Genomic DNA, 8811 nt, shown 5'->3' on the forward strand with positions numbered 1-8811 from the left:
GACAAGGGGCTAATATTCAAAATATCTACAAAACTTATATAACTCAACACCAAAAATAAGATTAATTTAATTAAAAACTATGCAGAGGACCTGAATAGAGATTTTTCCAAAGACATATAGATAGCCAACAGACACATGAAAAGATGCTCAATGTCATTCATCACCAAGGAAATGCAAATCAAAACTACAATGAGATATCACCTTTCACCTGTCAGAATGACTAAAATTAAAAAGACAATAAATAACAAGGGTTAGCAAAGATGTGAAAATAAAGAAACCCTTATTCACTGTTGGTGATAATGGAAATCAGTACAGTTACTATGGAAAACAGGATGGAGATTCCTCAAAAAATTAATATAATTACCATGTAATCCAGCAATATCACTGTGGGGTATTTATACAAAGAAAATGAAAATACTATTTTGAAAAGATACATGTACCTCTGTGTTTATTGCAGCATTATTTATAATAGTCAAGATAAGGAAGTAGTCCAAGTGTCCATCCACATTGAATTGATAAAAATGTGAGGTGTGCATGTTTGTGTATGTGTGTGTGTGTATATATACATACATATATAAATTATTATTATTAATGCTAAGTGAAATAAGTCAGTGAGAGAAAGACAAATACTGTATGATTTTACTCACATGGTATTTAAGAAACAAAACAAATGAGGAAACAAAGAGAGAGAGAAAGAGAAAGACAAAAGAAAATACATTCTAAATAATGAGAACAAACTGGTAGTTGCAAGAGGGAAAATGAGTAGGGGGGGTGAAATACATAAAGGGGATTAAGAGTACACTTATCTTGGGCACCTCAGTGGCTCAATGGGTTACGCAACCAATTTGATTTCAGCTCAAGTCATGATCTCATGATTTGTGAGTTTGAGCCTTGCATCAGGTTCTGCACTAACAGTGCAGAGCCTCCTTGGGATTCTCTCTCTCTCCCTCTCTCTCTGTTCCTTTCCTGCTTGTGTTCTCAATCACTCTCTAAAATTAAACTTAAAAAAAAAAGTACACCTATCTTGATGTACACTAAGATATGTATAGAACTGCTGAATCACCATATTGTACACTTGAAACTGACCTAAGACTCCATGTTCATTATACTTCTACCTAGTTAGATGGAAATTATGTCTGTCCTAATTTTTCATTGGTCACCTCTAGTCCTGTGGTGAGAAGGAGTGGGTCAACACCAACCAGCTCCCAGCTAGAAGAAAGAGAAGGCCATGGCCCAGCCTTCCTGGGCAGGGTTTGAAGGGGCAGATCTAGCCTTTCCTGGGTCAGTAGTGGGTATCCAGGTAGGAGCAGAAGTGGGGGCATAGAGCCCAAGCTTTCCACCTGTCAGCCTAGTTGTGTTTAGAGAAGTATTCCTTGCTGATGACCACATGGTGCTTGATTCTGCTGCTGCCTGGCTTCCATCCAGTAGGACAGATTTCCCCAAGGTCATCTGTATACTGGAAGGCCTAGATCAGCCCCAGAACTTTGTTCACAGACCCCAGAGGCAAATCATTGGTAGTAATCTGGCAAAATGCACCCTTGCTGGGGATACTAAAGAAGCCTGGTAGGCAATGCCCTTATCTTCCTTCTGCACACCATAATCTTGGGAAACCATAAGTTTATGGCTACATCTGCCAGCAGGGGCATATTCAGGACGCCTTCCTTCTCTGGAATGTTTATCCAAGGCAGGTGGGTGAATTGAGTAGACAGATACTCTCCAGCAACTCCCAGCCCAGCTCAGAGAAGTCCCCAGCATGCTCTCTGAAGGTGATAATCTCCATGAGGCATAAAGGCAGAAAGAGGACCAATGCCTCTGTAGTTGTAAAGCTTCACTTCCTTGAAAGTGCCATCTATCAGAGAGGTGGCTGGAAGTCTGTGGTGGGCTTCCACAGAGGCCTTGACTGAATGCTGTGTGGGGATGTGTGGCCTGGCAGTCACACGTACACATATTTCAGGGCCCCATTATACTTCAACTAAAAAAAAAGTAGGGGCGCCTGGGTGGCTCAGTAAGTTAAGTGTCTGACTTCAGCTCAGGTCTTGATCTCACAGTTTGTGAGTTCGAGCCCCACGTCCGGCTCTCTGTTGACAGCTCAAGAGCCTAGAACCTGCTTCAGATTCTGTGTATCCATCTCTCTGCCCCCTCCCTGCTTGTACTCTGTGTCTCTCTCAAAATAAATAAGCACTGAAAAAAAATTTTTTTAATTAAAAAGGAAATAAATGCTTCCTGGCCTATAAATCATTCTCTTGTCAATTCTGTATATCTAATAACACAAGCCACCCTTTTATGTTTTTATGCCTTTTTTAAAAATAAGGAACACATGGATCTTGAGTCATTCTTAGGAAACTCTTCCGTAACTCCTCAACTTAATGCCTAATGGCTCATAAGTAGTATCTATAACTTAATTATTTTAGAAATTATGTTCACAGTTACTATGATTTTAAATGCTCTGTTTTCTAGATACCTCTGAGTAAAAGTTTTCACAATTATAGTCTGATTTTCATGGGTAGAATACAGCTGATATTTGTTTTAACTAATTCTCCACAGCTGACCTCTTTTGCACTAAAGAATTTACCACCAAAAGACTTAGTGTTTCAATTAAACTCTCTTATGCCTTATCGGTCTTTGACTATCAAGAACACAGAACTGCTACTGTTGCTTTTACCCAGAGATACCTCTCCTCAGTACTTCCATTTTACTCATTGTTTTATTTGCTTGTTTTAGGATCAATGGTTTATGTGTCTGTCTCCCTCAAGAAAGGGAGCATTTGTGCCTCTTCCAGTGCCTAAAACTTAGTAGGTCCCCCAAGCAGGCAAATTAACAGGAGACTGACTGAATAAACAGATGATGTGATTTTTACTATACAGTCTGCCTCTCAAAGTTACAGAGTGAAGTTCTGTTTTAAAAAGAATAGTTTTTGACTTAAAAATATCCAAATTACTTTATGTATAAGGGAAAAACTTAAACTATCACCAGGTAAGATGGAAAATGGCCATCATTTGTAAATCTATCATGCAAGGCATGTTGGGATCAAGATGGCAAAATCAAGGAACTCTACACAGTTGGCATGTGTCCCCATGAGCACACTAAGAAGCAGCTCTAATCCCAAAGAACAGGCTATCACAGTATGTAAGATACCAAGCATCCTAGGTATACCCTGGAGCTCACACCCAGGGTTTCTAGTTATATGGAAAATGAAATCCTAACAGGCATTTCTGGGATTAAATTATTATTGTAGAAAGAGAACAGTCAATTTGAAAGGCTGTCAAATTTTTTGTCCCAGGTTCACCTTTAGTACATCAGAGCTTATGTTCATGTTGGCAACAGATTTCAACTTCAACTGTACCTTAGGAAGGAGAAAATCAAAAGAAGGAAGAAAGAGCACTACTGAATACTATTTTCTAGGAATTCCATTGAATGCTTGCACATATATTATTTATTTATTCAATACATGTTTAATAAGTGTGTAGTTGTGCTATGCATCATTTTATGTGCTAGGAAGAAATAGAGAAGAGTATAAAGCCCAATGAAAGAGATGTAGAATTATGTGTAAAATAATAAGACATTTTAGGTATAATTTGTTCTATAAGAACACAGAACTCCCATCCTGGATGTGAGGGTTTTAGGAAAGCTTCCAGTGAAAGAAAGCAAATTCAAAGCTGAGAACGGGAAGATGAATGAGAGTTAGCCAGAAGAACAACATTTCCAAAGAAACAAAAACATGGGCAGCTCAAAGTATTTCTTTTATAAGTCATGTTGTGCAGTTTAGACTGAAGAATTTGAGAACCACTGTTGATTTTCACTTGTCAATTTGACAATGTCTTATATGAACATTCTTCCTTTTAGTAGAATTCCACAAAAGAAAGCATAGAGATATTCCCTGCTCCAAACCCTGAAAAGTTAGGGTCCTATAAGGGGTTGAACTCAGTCATTCAGAGAAGAATGTGCCTATAATATAATCTTAGCTCTTATTCGCAACCAAATTCCCTGACAATTCAGCCTTTAAAGGATTATAAGCAGAAGAGTGGCAAAGCAGAGATTTGCTATTCAAGACAATTTGTCTAGTTGTGGAGTCTGTAACATAAAGGAGGGTGGCCGGTCAAGAAGTCTAGTTTGGAAGCCTGTGATTAGCCAAACTAGAGATGTTGTTGGCCACCTAGAGTGGTGTCACTGCGCAAGGAGAATAGCCAGGGGCCTTGAAGGATATTGATGGAGAACTTTGGTGGAGAACTTACAAATAAGGAGTTAGAGAAGAAGAAAAATGGTGACTTTCTCCATTCCCATGAAAAACATTCACTGGCCAACTCCTAGATATACATTATGATACAGAGGCAACTATGTGGAAACTGTACCATGGATTGCTAAGGGAAAAGAAAAATAGACAAAATCTAAAGGACATAACAGAAAAGAAATAATAGAGGTGCAAAGTTAGGACTCAAATAAGCAAAACTTTTTTCCAAGTGACTTAAACAGACAGGATTTTTTTTGGCCTTACTTACTTGAAAGCTCAGAGATAGGATGTTGATTTAATTTAGTAGCTAAATGTAAATCTTCCTGATATTTGCTTGACCATTTCATCCTGTTTCAGTGCCTTTTCTTATTGGGATGATATGAACAGGATTAGAGCAGTTTGGAACCACAAATCTGCCCCAAAATGCTAAGAGCCAAGTCGCCTCTTTTTGTATCTATCTCTTGAGGGAAAGCCCATATTTTCCAAGAGGCCCAGAAAACTTCACCCCCTTTGTCACTGTCATCTATTAGAGCATGTATCCATTCCTGAAATAATTACTGTGGCTAGAAAATTACATGTGTGACAGGCTTAGGCATGGGTTCCAGTAAAAAGATTACAGAAAAATATATATATATAAGTAATTTAAAAAAGAGGATACAAATAGTATTAGCAATTTCAAGAAATGAAATGGTAATAGTACATTAGAGATTATTGTTTTATCAGAAGATAATATTACAAATAACTTTATGTGAACATATTTGAAAAGATAGCAGAAATGGGCAATTTTGTATAAAAAAATAAGTCACTAAAATTGATTTAATAAGTTGAAGAGTGGACTAGACCAGCACCCATGAATAAAATGAACTGATTGGAAAACAAAATAAAAACCTTTCTCTAAAATAGGCAGTAGATCCAGAACATTTTACCTGTAAGTTTTACCAGACATTAAATTTATTAGTAATCCTTACACTACCAAATTATTTTAGAAACAAAAAATTATGGAAAACTACCTTACTCATTGTATGAATCTAATATAGACTATATGGGAATTAGGCAACAGTATAATAGTTAAATCTCACCTTTCAAAAATACATGAAGAAATCAAAAGAAAGAATATAAATCAAATTCAACCCAATGTGTAATTTAAAAGAACTCAAAAATACTAAAAACATTTATTTCAGAAAGGCAAGGTTGGTAAAATACATTTTAAAAAGTAGCAGTTCAATATAAAACATGGCCCTATTAAACTGAAAGATCATAGGATGTAGAAAAAATATGTGCAGAAAATAATTGTTTGGAAAATTCAGCATCTGTATATTTAAAAAGCAATTTAGGAGTTGAAGGGAACATCTTTCCCTAATAAAGTGCTACCAAACTCTTTAGAAATATTATTCCTAAGAGTAAAATGCAAGAGTCATTCCTACTAATGTCAGAAATAAAACAAGTGTTTTATTATCATTCAATTATTGAACATTGCATAGGATATCCTGGCCAATATTATAATTCAAGAAAAATAAATATGAAGTATACAAAATTTAAAAAGAAGTCACAAAATAGTTTTTTATAGGGAACATCTAAAACAACCTTAGACAGCATTCAGTCTAATTGTAGTTTAGTAAGTTTGCTGGATACAATGTCAACATACCAAAATCATTAGAATTCTAATAAATAAGCAATGACAAATTAGAAAGTGCTATACTAGACATAAACATTCAGAGCAGCCATGAAATTCATATTTACCTTTAGTATCTATTAGGAGTAAATGTAATAAAAAATGTGTGAGATAGTCAAAGAAAAATGTATAATATTAAAGTATACAAAAGATGAATAAGTGGATAGACATTAGATTCATATTGATAGAGAAAGCAGAACATGTCCATATTGGCCATATTTTTTGTGCTGGGCACATTGGTTTATGTTATAGTACTTATTGTACCTTGCTGTATCTTTCTTAATTTTTCAAACCAAAAAACAAATCAATAAAAGGAGTTTCATGTTTCTGAAGAGAAAAATATATTCCACTACATGAATCAATGACATATTTTCTACTAATAATTTTCATAGATAAAAGTTGGACACAAGTATTTCATTCCTAGAACCAAGGCAGAAATGTTTCATAGAGTATATGCCTAAAAATATTTATGGCTTGAAGCCAGAAAATATGAAATTCTATTTAAAAGTAAATTTAAAAATATTACAATAGGATTAAAATCTTAAATAAAAACTACCAAAGCGATTTTCTGTCCCTCTTTTAATTAAAATGACATGTCAATATAGAATCCCAAGTATGTGATAAAATTATGATTTTTAAAATAAATCACAAAGCAATCAAATAAACTAATGTGATTGAAAAGTGTTTATGAAGTGAAGTGAGGTAAGTTTTGAGAAAAACAATATTTTTCAAGGTTTTCGCAATGTAGTTTTTTTAACAATCTCTATTTTTTCATAAATATTGCATTCATTTCTGCTAACACTGAATCATATATATCTTCTGCCTGAAAGTTGTATTAACACCTTTCAGTATACATAAAAGAGGATTATTTTTTCCAGAGAACTAGTGAATGCTTTTTTTCTTATCCTAGTTCCAAATTTTATTAGATATTTGACACTTTTAGATGATTTAAATTACTTTTGATGAACTCAAGATACAGTTTTATCACACTGCTTCTTTGAAGGAAAGAAAATTGCATATTCATTTTATCTTCTCTCCAAAACTAAACTAAACTAAAATGGGAATAATAGCAAATTTTTAAACCAACAAAAGTATATTTGGGAGTCAAATATTGGCATGTATGGGAACCCTGAATTTAGTTATTCTCCTTCATAAAAGCTAGGAGCTTAGAAAATCATTGGTGGTTAAATACAGGACCCAGACAGCTTCAAAGCAATGAACTATAAATCCTGAATATATTAGTGACTAAATATGTACTGCTGTTGTCTCAACTATTAAAATTATATACATGATTAAAATCCAATTTAAAGTTTATTGTTTCTAAATATTTTCCCAATTGATTAAAATTAGATATGATCTCTGCCCAAAAGCTGATTTGGGGAATTATCTGAACCATGCTTAGAATTATATACTGATAGGTTTAGAGAGGAACCGTCAGATCATCTGGGTCAAGCCTCTAACGAATAAATGATTTTATAACAATGTTGGCAAATAGGCCGCTTCTGCTTAAACACTGCTAAGTGCTTACAAACTTCAGTAGATACTTTACATGGTCAATATAATACCCAACATCACTACCTTTCTTTCTCCTTACACCCAAACCAGAAACCAACTGTCATAAAAACAAACCTAGACTTACACGTAAGGAAAGACTGTATTTAAAAGAAAGACTATTGTATTAGGCAGAGCTCCCTGATCTCAGAACTCTAGAACCATTTCAAAATCAGAGAAAGGCTTTTCTTATCAAGGGAGGGGTAGGCAGTAAGAAAGAGGTTGGCAAGAGGAGGGAGATTGCCTATTTTGTGACAGAGAACGTGTCTTGCTGTGGTCAGCTACTTCACAGCGTAGGCTGATAGGGGGAGTGTGTTCAACATTTTAGTGCTTTTTTAGGGGGCAAACTGATGTTCAGGGTCCCCTGGAGAAGACAGAACCCAGACTAAAGCTTGGTCAAAACAAAGCACTGTAATAGAGGCTAAAGTCTGGGATTGTGATGCCTCCCATTTGGTTTTCTTCTTCAATATGACTTTGGCTATTCAGGGCTATTCTTTTGCGGTTCCATACAAGTTTTAAGATAGTTTGTTCTAGCTTTGAGAAGAATGCTGGTGCAACTTTGATGGGGATTGCATTGAATGTGTAGATTGCTTTGGGTAATAATGACATTTTAACAATGTTTATTCTTCCGATCCATGAGCACAAAATGTTTTTCCATTTCTTTGTGTCTTCTTTAATTTCCTTCATAAGTCTTCTATAGTTTCCAGCATACAGGTCTTTAGCCTCTACTACAAAGCTGTCATTATCAAGGCAGTATGGTACTGGCACAAAAACAGACACATGGACCAATGGAAGAGGATAGAGAGCCCAGAACTGGACCCACAAGTGTATGGCCAATTAATCTTTGACAAAACAGGAAAAAGTATCCAATGGAAAAAAGACAGCCTCTTCAACAGGTGGTATTGGGAGAGCTGGACAGCAACATGTAGAAGAATGAAACTAGACCACTTTCTTACACCACTCACGAAAATAAACTCAGAATGGATAAAGGACCTGAATGTGAGACAGGAAACCATAAAAACCCTAGAGGAGAAAGCAGGAATAGCCTCCTTGACCTCAATCACAGCAATTTCCACCTCAACACATCCCCAAAGGCAAGGGAATCAAGAACAAAAATGAACTATTGGGACTTCATCAAGATAAAAAAAAACCTTCTGCAAGGCAAAGGAAACAATAAAAAAAACTAATAGGCAACCGAGGGAATGGGAAAAGATAGTGGCAAATGACATATCAGATAAAGGGCTAGTATCCAAAACCTACAAAGAACTCACTAAACTCCATACGCAAAAAACGAATAATTCAGTGAAGAAATGGGCAGAAGACCTGAATAGACACTTCTCCAAAGAGGACATCTATAAGG

At 35.5% G+C, this 8811-nt stretch overlaps 1 pseudogene; it reads right to left on the bottom strand.

Moving 5' to 3' along the window:
• Positions 1–1348: 1348 nt before the first annotated feature.
• The window catches only part of LOC115305119, a 63179-nt pseudogene continuing 55716 nt past the window's right edge, over positions 1349–8811 (bottom strand).

Source organism: Suricata suricatta, chromosome 10 (genome assembly GCF_006229205.1).
Source record: "Suricata suricatta isolate VVHF042 chromosome 10, meerkat_22Aug2017_6uvM2_HiC, whole genome shotgun sequence".
In the NCBI taxonomy this organism is placed as follows: Eukaryota; Metazoa; Chordata; class Mammalia; order Carnivora; family Herpestidae; genus Suricata; species Suricata suricatta.